At 39.6% G+C, this 13,344-nt stretch overlaps 1 protein-coding gene across 1 annotated transcript in view; it reads right to left on the minus strand.

The window, feature by feature from the left end:
- AGPS (alkylglycerone phosphate synthase) overlaps positions 1 to 13,344 on the minus strand; it is a 92,167-nt gene that overhangs the window by 62,408 nt on the left and 16,415 nt on the right. The gene's annotated exons all lie outside the window — the stretch shown is intronic.

The raw sequence follows: 13,344 nt of genomic DNA on the forward strand, positions 1-13,344 counted from the left end.
CTCGCTTTGGAGCGCGGCTTTGTAAAGCTGTGGCGGGCACGGAAATGCTTGCGTCCGGGCCCCGACTGCGCCTCGTCCAGGAAGTGGCAGGGGCTGACGGCATCTGCCAAACTTCCCTTTCCACTGTGTCCCGAGCGTGAAAAAAACGTTGAGTTTAAGAAGGGAGAAACACGCGAAGGGAAGTTTCCTGACCTAGATTTGAAGTGCTGCTTCCTAGCGTTTGACCCAGACAATTTGTATTGACTAGCTCCAGGCTGCTGGAACCACTTGTGTGTTGCCCAGGTCGGGGTGTGTTTAAGTGCCAGAAAGTCACATTGCGTTTTCTGTGGCTCAGAAAGAACACAGCCATTGCTAAAGCTTTAAAGCCCAGGCCTGTTTGTACGTGCAGACGTACGGGCTGCTAGAATAGCCACCTAGGTCAGCGATCTGTGGCTCACATTAAGAAACAAGGGAGAAAAGGGGGTTTACTGCAGATTGTCCCATAATTATTATCTATTTTGATCTTCAAACAAATATGAGGGATTACAAATAAGCTGTTAGAGGATTGCACAAGTAAATGATGAAATGCTAATTAACGGCATTAACGTAGGTGGGATACTTAAGAAATAGGTTGGTGAGCTGAGAACTAATCCTGCAAGAGTTACAGATACAATTAGAGTTGACAAGAACTGTTTGAGACATCAGTCTCAAAATGAGGCCTTGAGTGATGGATGGAGGGGCTGCTTAGCTAGGTACCTTTAACTGTATCATAAAAGCTAGYGGCTCTTCATATACCATACATTGCTAAAAGAGAGGCTCCTGAATCCTAATTATCCACTCCCCCAAGAAAAACCTACCCCACTTCCAAAGTCACTTTTATTTGAAAGTAATGCATACTATCGTACTTCTCTTTCTACAGACTCCTCTCTCCTTTCAGGCAGCTGAGGGAACTGGAAGAGTACTTAAATCAGAGAATGGTAGACTGCAAGACATGCACTGATTAAATCATAAAACAAACATTGGTTAACTGGTCAACCTAGATACYTCACCTCTTGACTAAACTACAGACTGAGATATTCTCAAAAATGCCTGCTTTTGTTAGCAAAATTAGCTTCTAAGAGAAATAAATCTTTGAAGTCAAAAACCAGTAAGTAAGAGTACCAAAAATACAGTTTTTCAGAGAGCTACTAATCAATTAAATTACTCTGAGATTTCCTGTAATCTTGCTACAAATTCTATTTCACAAACATTGTTCTGCTAGTCTATACAGGTTCTTTTATTGAATTATGTAGATAACTTGTACCTTAATACAGGTAATATTTATCTGTAGTGGCTATGGAATTATGAACACACTGATACCTGTTCAACCATCAATTCTACTGTAGATTTCTAGTTATAAAATTATTTATCGGTATATGTCAGTTCAAGTAAAATTATTTGCCCAAATAATAAACATAGCCAAGATTTATCACCTAAATATGCAAGATCATCATATTTCATGTTTAAAAGTAATAATGTTGAAGTTATTCTAATTGCTGTCATAACTACCATGGTTATGAAAACTGTAACCAAATGTTCAAATAGTGATAAATATCTTGTGATCTCATTCAAGGACTCTTCTCTTTTTGTTTATAAATATTGACAGATCTCTTGTTGACAAAATCTGTGTAGTTTCTAGACTGAATTCTGAAACAGTTAAGATTTCTTACAGTACCTTTTGCTGTGGGACAAGTCAGGTTCCTATTCCAAATAACAGCAGACTTAGCACAGTCAGGCTAGTGTTGTGCAATTATCTTGCAGAACGTGTCACATGTCCCAGGTAAGTGATTTGCACTGCTTTGCATCTATTCTGGTGAAGTTTAGAGCTTTCAGGATGAACAGATCAGATTCATTTTACATGTTTTGAGGAGTTCACTGAGTAACACAGACCTTGCAGTCACAAACCCAGCCTCAACTTGTCGGCCTCACATATAGCCAATGACCATGTCAACATGCTCTAAGTCCCAGCCTGACACAGCTCGACAGCCTCTGCTTCACACCTGGGTCAGAGCCATGCTGCCTCTTGCAGCTGCTGCAGTCATTCTGGCAAGACTTTCACCTTTAAGATACTCAGAGTTGCCTGTAGGCTATAGGACAGCACAAGGTATTGTCCAGCAGGAGAAGAACTTGGGACCACAGGCCTCTCCTTCATTCTAGATAGGACTGGGGGGCAAGCCACATTGTCCCACGCCCCCTAGAATTTTTCTTCTTTTTCTTTTTTGGCACCTCCAGACATCAGCCTAACCCATAGCCACTGCTYAGATAAATCCCCTTTTGTTTGAGTGGCAGTTTTAGGGGAGGGAGACGAACACTGACTAGTGGACTATATTCCTTTCTGCAGCTGGGACAGCCAGCATCAGGTACAGAACTATCAAACAATCTTGATCATGTATAAGGCTTGGTGTGAGCAGCTGGGATTCACCCTGAAGCACYGTCAGAAGATGGCAATCTTCAGGGAGAATGATCCATCCTTGTACCCAGCGGGGTCATTATGACGTTGAGGAGCAGAAGCCTCTCCTGATTGCTGACTGGTGGGCAATAGTTCAGCTTGTCCTAATCCACCATCAGCTTAACTATAAATACAACATTGTATGGCAGATCCCTCCATCCTTTGTCACCACTGGCACCCTTTAGGTAATGGGAAGGGTCATTCTACATAGATTCCTGGACTACGCAGAGGAAGAAGTGGGATTTAAGGGGAGATACAGATGTGATACCAACCCCAGATGGTGTCTGCTACAAAGGATTTATAGCTACATATTGAGGAGGCCTCAACTACTCCTGGAGTGCTTTCATCAGCCTTGAGTTCCCACCTCAGGAAAGATGTGAGAACTGCAAAGAATTTAAATGAGAACAGAAAGAATAACAACAGAAAAGATTTTTTTTTCACCAGAGGATGAAGAAAAGGCTGTACAAACTGAGTCTCTTTAGCCAAAAGAAGAGAAAACTAAGAAGAATATAACAGTATTCAAATATGTAAAAGACTGCTATGAAGTGAAAGGGAGCAATCAATCTGCCCTTCATGCTCCTGGTATGTTGGTAAGAAGTAATAAGCTCAAACTGCAAGACACAACTTTAGTATTAGGAAAGCTTTCTAATGGTAGTGAAAATGAAACACTGTTGTAGTAGACTATGAAATCACCCTTGTAAGACAGATTCAAGAACAGACAACATAACATCTATCAGAAATGATGTCAGTATAAACAGTTCTGCTCAGGGCAAGGTGACCTACTCAAGTTAATTCCAACATTTTCTCTGTGAAGTAGAATACTTCACACAGTTGAAGCATGCTCTGTTGTCCCATGGGACCTATTTTCATGATTAGCTTTTGCAGTTTGATGGAGCCAATCAGCTTTATGGAAAGCTTGAAGTGGAATACTAATATCTATGTGACTATTAATACTTTCATAATGATATTTTCCCTATCAGTGTTGATTTATGCATTCATTCCTTTCTTATGCACCCTTATGTTTGTTCAGTCATGTATATGAAAGAAAATAACTTTAAAAATTATAAAACTTTTCCTCTTTCAAATCCCCCTAAAGGACCTATTTCTCCCATGATACTTCACCATGATGCCTTTCCATTAGCTAAGCAACCAGCAGAAAGTTCTCCAGGGACTAGTATCTAGGGTAGGAGCAGCGAGACCTTGGTTCAGTTCCCTACTTCATATGCAGTACRGTGCCTCTTTGTGTCATAGCTCCCTATATAGAAACCAGGGACATCTCCCTACAGAGATCCATTTGAAGATGAAAACTCTAAGGACTGTGCGACAATGTCAATCAACTAGCATAAGACCTACTGATGAAAAGCAGTACATAAAAGCCTGACACTAGTAGTATTTGTTTTGCTTTTATTCTCACTTTTACCAATTCATTTTATGCCCTTTGTGTACTTTGACTAGAAGATAGTCTATAAGTGTCCTGGAGCAGGAATTGCACTTACAATGGGCTCTCAGCCTTAGGTTAGGTTTCTGGTATTACTGCAATATAAATAGCTGTTCCAGCAGTTTAATAGTTTGGTTATGGAGTTAAGTTCCCCCTTGTGAATAATTTGTATACTACTTTCTGGATTAACTCACGTGTAACTGCATTTAACTATCTGCTCCTGTGAAAAAACAGTCTTTAGGGAACAAATGTAGGTCTCTCGACTGAGTTTCCATTCTCATTGTTTACAAGTTCTGGATGTAGCTGGAGGGATTTTAAGTCACAGTTATCTAAATCCTTCCACATTGTTTAAGGTTTGCAATGAGATACTAGATTCATTGTAGTGGACTTCATATTTTGCTGGAATGTTTCTTTTTATCCATCACTTCTAAGGTGCAATATTTCTTAATGAGCTGATGTATTTGATCCTAATCACAATGGGTTCCAAGTAAAAAGTGGAATTTAACTAGTATCTGGTCAGGAACATTTATCACTATCTGAGGACTTAATTTTCCAAAACATTCCCAATTACTTTCCAGGTGTGTGCATGTAGAATTTGACCTGTGGGCAGGAGGAACATGGTAGTATGGTTCTAAAACCAGCGGGAACCCTCATCATATAGAGAACAAAATTAGCTAAAATACAGCTAATCAATGTCTTGTTTCTGTGCAAGAGACCAATCTTTGCTTACAAAGACCCACCTCAAAAGTTTATACAGATAGACAAGCTGCCAGGTTCTGGGGTCACTAGTAGACCTTAAGGGCCCTGAACAGTCCCACCTGAGACTTTTACTTACCCTTGCCGTTGGGCCTGGGGCTGTATTTAAGCTCAGCCTAGGGCTTTTAGTCCCTGTCCTAGTGATGCTATAGCTGTTGTGCTGGGCACTGGCTTCTGCCCCTGCCTGGCCATAGGCCTTGCTGATTTTGTCCCTGATCTGTGGACTGACTGCTCAGCCTGGCTCTGCATAGGTGCCTGATGCTGGGGGTTGCCCTAGCCTGTCCTACTTCCTTGCTGGAGGTGGTATGATGGGCTCTTGCTGGCATGGGGAGTCCTGATGGCTCCTGTTATGTGCCTGGTTAGAGGGCTAAGCAAGAGCTTGGAAGAAAGGTCTCTATCAGCTCAGTAAACAGACTGTAACAAGTTTAGGAAAATCCTTGAACTGAAAACGGTTAAAGGATGGCAGATGACTAGGGAGAAGTATCATATGTGTACTACTAAGTATACGTGCTTTATCTGTTCTTACTCTTCAAGTTGTCTGCTTGTGGCCAGCACTGGAGACCGTATACATGCTTAGATGGACCATGGTCTGAAGTGGTATGACCATTCTTCTGCTCTTTCTTCTCTAAGAGACAGCAATGTGGAAAAATGCATAATTATGCTACCCTGGAGGAGAAGATGTAATAAAAATCATCATGGGAGCTAAACTGAGTAATATGGGCAAGCTTAAATATGACAGGTCTCAATTTTTGCTGGACTTTGTAAGCTTTTGTCTTAACTTTGGAGTGTGACTTTATTATCAATATTGTAAGTAAAATATAATTGTAATAAAACTAAATTAATGGCTTACTAATTTTCTAAATGTGAGCTCAAATAATTCATGAATTGGCAATAGGCCATTTCTCTACTAGATAAACTAATAAAATAGCTATTATAAAATAATCTCCAAAGGTGTGTTGTTGTTCCTCTGTAAACTGTGATAACTATACTGCAATTAAAATATACTTTCTCACTTTTTAGCTTAGAACAAAAGAATTAACCAAGTTTTCTATAATGGGTGAGGAGGACATGAATGGAGTAAAAGAATTATTTTTCAAGAGTCTTCATGTAATGCAACTACTAATATTGTTAAAGAAGTGAATGCCAACTGAATAAGGTATGTATTAGATGCTGTTTTCTCCAGTTCTACTTCACTTCAGATGTAATTGACACTAATGGATTGGCCACACCCCTCTGTTCTGTTTCTACAACCCCGTACAAAGAGCCACCACCTACACAAAAGGTGAGGTTTGGGCTGCTCTGAGTACAGAATGGGTGTGGGACATCCACAGMTGAATCATGGGCTCAGAAGGAGCTGATGAAACAATGAAAAGGGGGAAAACCTTTGAGCTTACCTCTGGATTAGTCATTTTATCACCAGAAATGCAGGAAGCATAAACCAATTCATGAATGTGCCATTCACCACTGAGTAATTCATCTTCTGGGAGGAGTTTTCTTGATATTTGAAAGGACCAAGAAGTTTTCCTGAAAGGAATCAACTTGTCCAAGACCTGCTTAGWCTTTCTGCCATCTCTGTAGGGTCAGTGGAGACTGAGGGTAAAGTATCACATCCATCTATCCCTGACCAGCTTATAGCAGTATGAGGCTCAGCTTGCAGGATTCAATACTCTATGGTAGGAAAGGCCCAGGTCTCAGGTGACAGCTAAGGAGAAGCCTGCTGGACCTCAAGTAATAATTAAGGGTCAGCCTGTATCTGRAAAGGTTACACAGGATAAGAGGAACTGAAACCTGGGAAACTATTTCAGCTTTTTTTCAACAGAATGGTCTGAACATACCACATGAAACAATAGGCCTATATATAAGCAAGAGCTGATCACTGAGAAGCAAGTACCAAATCCTTGTCAGCGTATTCAACACATTTCTAGCCCTCTGAAACTGCTGTGATTTCACTAAGCCCTTTACTGATATCCTAGAATGGAATTTAATGTGTATATTAATAACACTCAGATTTGACTATTTTCTGTGTATCACTCATGCATGCAAGAATAACACTTGCTAAATTGTTAGTTATATGCATGGATGAGTCTGTGCATCAACCAAYACAAGGTAGCCTTTGCAGACTAAGACACTTCATTTCTGTCTACTCTGTTTACTTCTGTTAGTAAAACCAGTTAAACTATCACTGTTAACAATATCAGTAGCTATGTTAATAAATGCACTTGTTTGGCAGGTTCCTACTGAGTCTTGCTGCATCCAAATTACTGAAAGGAAGACAAGCTCCCTAGAACTCTCTCAGTTGTAAAGATGTGTGTCCCTGCCCAGTTCAGCCTTAGCACAACATCAAAGCCTGTCAACGGAAAAAGTTTTCGTATTTGTTTGCTGAGAGAATTCAATATAACTAAACACATAATTACCACATATGCCATCCTTTGGATTTGTCAGTGAGAGTAAGCATAATTGGACATGTACAGACACTTAGCTTCCATGGTAGATACCCAAAAGACCTCAGGTGTGATTTGTAAGCCTTTTTTTGTTGCCCCAAGACTCTCTCCTTTTCCTTTTTTGTTTGAGAACTGTCAATTAAGGGGAAATCTAACTGCCCAACATAACGTGGGAGATTCTGTGGAAATCATTTGCCTGACCACTTTCTTGGTTGTTGCAGCACCTGCACACCTGCATTTTATCTTGGTGACTTCCTCTCATAACTCATATTTATTTTCAGAACCTCAATTTTTCATTTCAGTTTTATGCTCCCTTTTGGAAGTCTGACAGGAAATGTTGCGACTGTGAAAATCCCCCTTTGAGAATGAGCATTGCTTCTGTCAGTCCAATTTATGAATTTCTCCTGAACAGAACCGGTAGTTTCCTTCTGAGGCTTTTAATTCATACAATTTTGATTCTCTTTTCATTTAGATAGTTACATATATCTCTTCATATATCTTCTCAGATACGTTGCTTTGAGACCCTGCAAACACTAGAGAAATGTTCTATGTAGACCTGAGGCAGCAGGAGCTGGATGTAGTAAACTTGAATGTTCAACAATACGCCCTGACATTCCCCTGCATTCTAATGTGTGTGGATTCTGAGATCAACGTGGGATATAGCTAGGATCTTTATGTGTATCAAATGATTGGGGAGGTACTGGAAACTAGATTGCATTATGGCATTTTGTGAAATAATCCATTTTAAATACTYTGTTTGCAGTAAAATTTTCCCAATCTGTGTCAGTTCCTCAGAATTTAAAGAAGGAAGAAATGACCTAATAATAACATGTTTAATTCTGTATTTCCSTTGCCTATGTCCCTAGATATGTTATTGATTCTAATAACCTTTCTTTTACCTCCTTAAGGCTGTATAAATTGATCATAAACTGTATCGTGGAAGAGARTGTTGCTTGTGTTTTATATTACAAACTCAATTCATGTGTATCTTTTTGAGAAGATTCTAAGTTTGAGAACTTGACAGTTTCTAGGTGAGAAATAACATCTCAAGAAATCAGGGGAAATACGAGGGTATGTAGAGGGCTGATTCTGCCTGCATACAGTTTAAGTTGGATATTTACTTGCTTAAAGTATGAAAARGGTGCTGATGAAACAGCAGTAATACATTTGTGCAGTTCTTGACTTATTGCAGAATCTTATTAGAGAATTCTTTAGAGCTGGAAAACAGACATTTATCAGGTAAGTCAGTAAAAATGTGTTTGACCTTCTTCAGTTAAAGAAGGTCACTTATTAAACACTTAATATCTGTGGTTAACTCAAACTCCTTAGGTCAGATAGCAAGGCAGCTTAACAAACAAATCAGCTATTGCAAGTCCTTCCACCGAGTTTAATGAGAAGGAACAATTTCTTCTAGTGTCTATTAAATTTTAAGACAACTACCTGAAGATGCGCTAGGGGATATCAAAGTATACAACATCAGAGACAATTAAGCAATGTAATTGCGTAAACCTGCCTTCCCCTCATGCCTGCAGATGTGGAAATATGCAAAACCACATTGCTCTGCTGTCCCTGCTCAGGACCTGCACAAACCTCACCCCTGCTTGGTGGCCCTGAGACAAGGCAGCTGGAGCAAGCTGGGTGCACAGAGATCACAGTGCAGATGGGGGGATGGAGGGAACGAGGCGAACTGGCCCAACAGGGCTGTGGTTGCAAGCACGACCAGGCCTTCAGGCAGAGTGGAGCTCAAGAAACCCTTTTCTTCCTTTCTGCTGTGCAGGGAGCGCAAGGAAATCCCAAGTATGCTTACTTGGGATGGGAAGAGTGTTTGAACAGGCCTTGCAAAAACTACTCACAAATGGAAGTTGGCAAATAATCATGTGACTTTTTAAAATGGATAAAGCATCCTTTAAAGGGCAATTGTTAGCATTTGAATTAAGTGTTTGATTCTGTTATTAGGGTTCCCTTTGCATAATTTAATTATTTTRGTTGCTTTTTCCATGAAAATTTATGTGAAACCATCACTATTTTTTCCCAAGGTTTTTCCATGATCTCAATGGAAATAGATGTCAAAGCAGAATGAAACATCTACTGCTTAGAATAAGATAGAACTGTTAATACGGTCTAAATAGTATTTATATTATTCTCATATGCTCTTATTTTACTCCGTAATTCTCCTACACAATGGTACAATTGTCCTATAAAAGTAGCTATTAATGGAAATGCATGACTACTAATAAAGAATTTTATTATACATCTGAATTTCCCAGTACATGGTATGTGCTTTGTGAAAATGGTAAAGACAGGATACAACTACCCTGAAGTCTCCGCATTGGTTTTGATACATGTAGGCACCTATATCCTCTTACAATTCAAATCCATAGCCTTTCAATGCACAGCAAAGAGTGAATACTATCTCTGCTATTAAGATCTGCTGGAGGCATGAATTAAGCTGTATCCTTACATCCTACAGCAGATCTGCAGTTTATGGACTAAACTTAATGGGCTCTCATCCAAACAGCCCACCAGTGTCAAGCTGCTGTACTTATATATTTTTTAGCCCTAGCTAATATCACTTCTCTTTTAGTCTTTATTCTCCCAGTGTCTCCTGTAATGCTACATCTTCCCTCAGTGTTTGTACATTTGCTTCCTGTACAGCCTTCTTTCCGGTTTGACCCAGCTTGCCTCTGTATTGCTAGGTCATAGGTGCCTATTGACAAACCAAAGACTCTTTCCCAGCATATGTTAACTAGATATAGGAGAACAATACAATTCATTTTTAGAGACACCTTAGGATCATAATTTCAGAAAGACATCCAAGAACATACAAAGATAATAACAGATTAGATGATAGTTAGGCGGAGTGCAGACAGGGACAGATGGTGGTACAGAGCACGTAACAGATTCTCTTCCTGTGCCAAGAGCGGATCGAGTACCCTACCCAGCTGTACCACTCGATAATGGAGGCAAACAATGTCCAGCGATGCTTGTGCTACAGAAGGCTTCAGCAGGAGGCTGCCAGTGCTGTGAGCACAAAATCTTCTGTGCGCCTCATGCCAGGTTTCTTCTGTACGCCTTGGACCTGCTATTCCCAGAGGAATGGAATAACAATAAGGAAGAATTCCTGAAGAGAAGATTCCCGAAAGAACTGGAGGCACAGACCTGTGAGTAGGGAACTTCACTGCAAGCTGGTGAGTGCAGCCCTCCCCCTGCCCCCCATGCATTTTTGCAGTCAGGTGGCTAACCACAGCAGAGAGGGAGGGATCTCCTGGTTTATATTCACTTAAATTATCATTATACCAGTACTATACTAAATACAGCGCATTTTGTTTTGGGGAGAAGCATGCAACATCCACACCTCATTTTCMTTTTCCTTTTCCGGGACTAGCAGCTAAGCTCTTCAGTTTTTCCTTATCTGAGAAACAAAAGTAGAGATTGAGACTGAAGTGATAGTAATAAAAATGAGATCAAGTAGTAAATCAAGGAAGTCTGATAAAAATGTAGCTAACTGTCATTCTATGAAACAAATGTTGATTCAATTATAATTTAGGCAGCTGAACAGAACACTTGTACAAGTAAAAGCAACATTTCTGCTCAGATGTAAATCTGTTGCAGTTTTTAAAACACAGTTTTAACATCAGAGATGCTAGTAAAAATGGATGATTTTTCAGGATTTTGCAAATTACAGCACAGTATRTTAAGAGGAATGAGTGGCAATTTATGTAAATATGCCAGGCTATAAACCGGAGCAGTTCAGCAGCTGCTCCATAGACAGATAAACTGTCTTTGTGATAGGACTGAGAGCCTCCTAAAGGAAAGTAGGGTAGATAGTCATGGGTAAGAACCACTAAATAGCAACATTACCTATAAATAAGCAAGCAGTGCTAAAGCAGACTGAATCATATGAGTTACTAAAAGGTAGTCTGGAAGACTCTTCCCTTAAACTTTTGGAATTATTGGTTATGTTTTAGGGGGTTTTTTAGATTCTTTTTTTTTTTTTAATTTTGCTTCCTTCCTTATGATAAAGTGATTTGAATTCATCTGCAGATCTGATGATTTAATGGTACAATCGTAAGTATATAGAATTAAAGCAAGGCTTCAGCTCACATTGTTAAATTTGCACCAGCAGGACATCTTAAACGCCCTTACTGCCACAGCTTTGCCAGACCTGAGGACTCCAGTCTCAAGCACTGTCAAGCCAATGCTGTTCATCAGTGCTTTGTTTCAACAGAGAAATGTGGTGCATACCAGGGATAACAAAGGCAGCTCTTTTTTTTTTGAAGAATACAAAATAGATTAAGCTGGTCTCAGCTGAAAAGGACACCATCAATTTAGACAGCAGCCTGCTCTTTCAGCTGAAAACATGGGAAATGGAGCAGCACAAATGGGTGAACTGCTTGATTCTCCAAAATATTTGTGAGATAATTAATCTCTACTGCTTTCTTTGTTTGATGGGGGACCAGCTTACTGCCCCATTACATGCAATGATATCACTGAAGAAGACAGGCACTTTCAAATGAGACAGAGAGAAACAGAATTTATTTTCTTTAACACAACATTCTTTGTATTTTGAGAAGTAAAAAACAAACTGTCCTTGTTCATGGCTCCTCAGCGCTGCAGCACTGGAAGTTTAGGGGCAAGGAACAGCTGTAAAACAGAAAGTGGGGGTAAAGAAAGCAATGCCAAACTTTGAGAAAGCACTACTGTAAATATAGCTAATGACTAGGCATAAAAAGAAGTACCAAGTGATTCCTCTTGTTCTTGTGGATTGAAAGCAGCTTGGTAAGAAATGTCAGGGYGATCATTCCCCACGCTTGCTGGAACAAGGCCTGCTAAGACTCTGGAATAATAGTGTTGGCTCCCCGGCTACAGCACTCCCTTCTGGCTAATGTATAGATTAATTTTAAGAGAGCATGTAAGAATAATAAAATCTTGTGACGGAAGGAAAAATAAACCTATGATAATAATTTAGTAGCGGAAGAGTTAGAAAATTAAGACGTTGATCAGGAAGATTGTCTTGAAGTGACAATGGTAGTACTTATCCTGGGTATCTTCGCACAAAGAACCATGGGCCAAAAGCACTAAAGCTGCCTTACTCCTATTTAAACATTTAATTTTAGCTGGAATAGAGAGGGTGAGATTTCTAGTGCACAAGAGAGCAAGACAGAGCTGAAGTGCCTGTATTCTGAGCCCCTCATTTGAATTTTTCTCCTGTCCTTGAATTATTCCTTAAATGGCTAAAGATAGTTTCTCACTCATTCTTGCAATAAGATGTTTTAATTTCCTCATTCACTGCTCAACGCATTGTTCAAACTCTCCAACAAAAGAATCCCTGCTGAAAGCACTGCTTTGTCATGCTGGATTTTCAGAGGAAAGTTCACTGATCATGGAGCAGGAATGCAGAGACATAGCACGATTCCTCTATAGAAAGTTCTTTTTAGCATTTTTTTGTAGTTAACTGAAGCATCTATTTGTTTATTAACAAAATATTTTCTAAGCACTTTTGTTACAGTGTCTAAACATTATGTTGTAGCTACTAACAAGCTTCTAAACACTATTTAAGAAATTAAAAAGGAAATATTACTTACCTCAGATTTCTTTTCCTGGTAATTATGTATTCCCGGTTCTATACCTTGTACCTGACTTACATGGCATTGTTGTTTGTTGTTAAAACAAGTAGACTTGATCCTTKTGCCTAATCAGTCACACCTTATCATTTTAATCAGTTACATTTTTACTTCATTTAACAGAGAAGCTTTTCAAATATTCCAGTTACATCATCTCTAATTTCTTTGTGGCAAAGTTTTTTTTTTCCTCTCTCTCTTTCAGCTCTTCAATTTTCACTCCATCATACCTTGTGCACTGGCCCCAAGAGATCTTAAAATATACTAAATGTTAGAGCAAGACCAAGGAGTCAGCAGCTCCTGAACACAGATATCTTCTAAACTTCTGGAATGCTGAATTGAGAAGAACTGATTTAAATCAATGCCTCTGCATAGAGGAGCTTGTTAAGCAGTATCCTCAGTTCTGTAAATTCCTACAGCAAGATTAAGGCTTCTTAAAATTCAGCATCAGAATGGAATTCTGATTAAGGAACATTGGGCATTTGTCTGCAGATGTGCCTGCCTTGAGGAGCTGATAAACTTTATGTTGGCCACATGCACTAGCAGCAAGCTCCTAGCTGCTGAAGACTTTGAAGACAAATCCAAATAGTCCCAGCAGAGGCCCGAAAGAGCAGGCAGTGG

The sequence above is a fragment of the Rhea americana genome, unplaced genomic scaffold (genome assembly GCF_003343005.1).
Source record: "Rhea americana isolate MKP2758 unplaced genomic scaffold, rheAme1 scaffold_12, whole genome shotgun sequence".
Lineage (NCBI taxonomy): Eukaryota > Metazoa > Chordata > Aves > Rheiformes > Rheidae > Rhea > Rhea americana.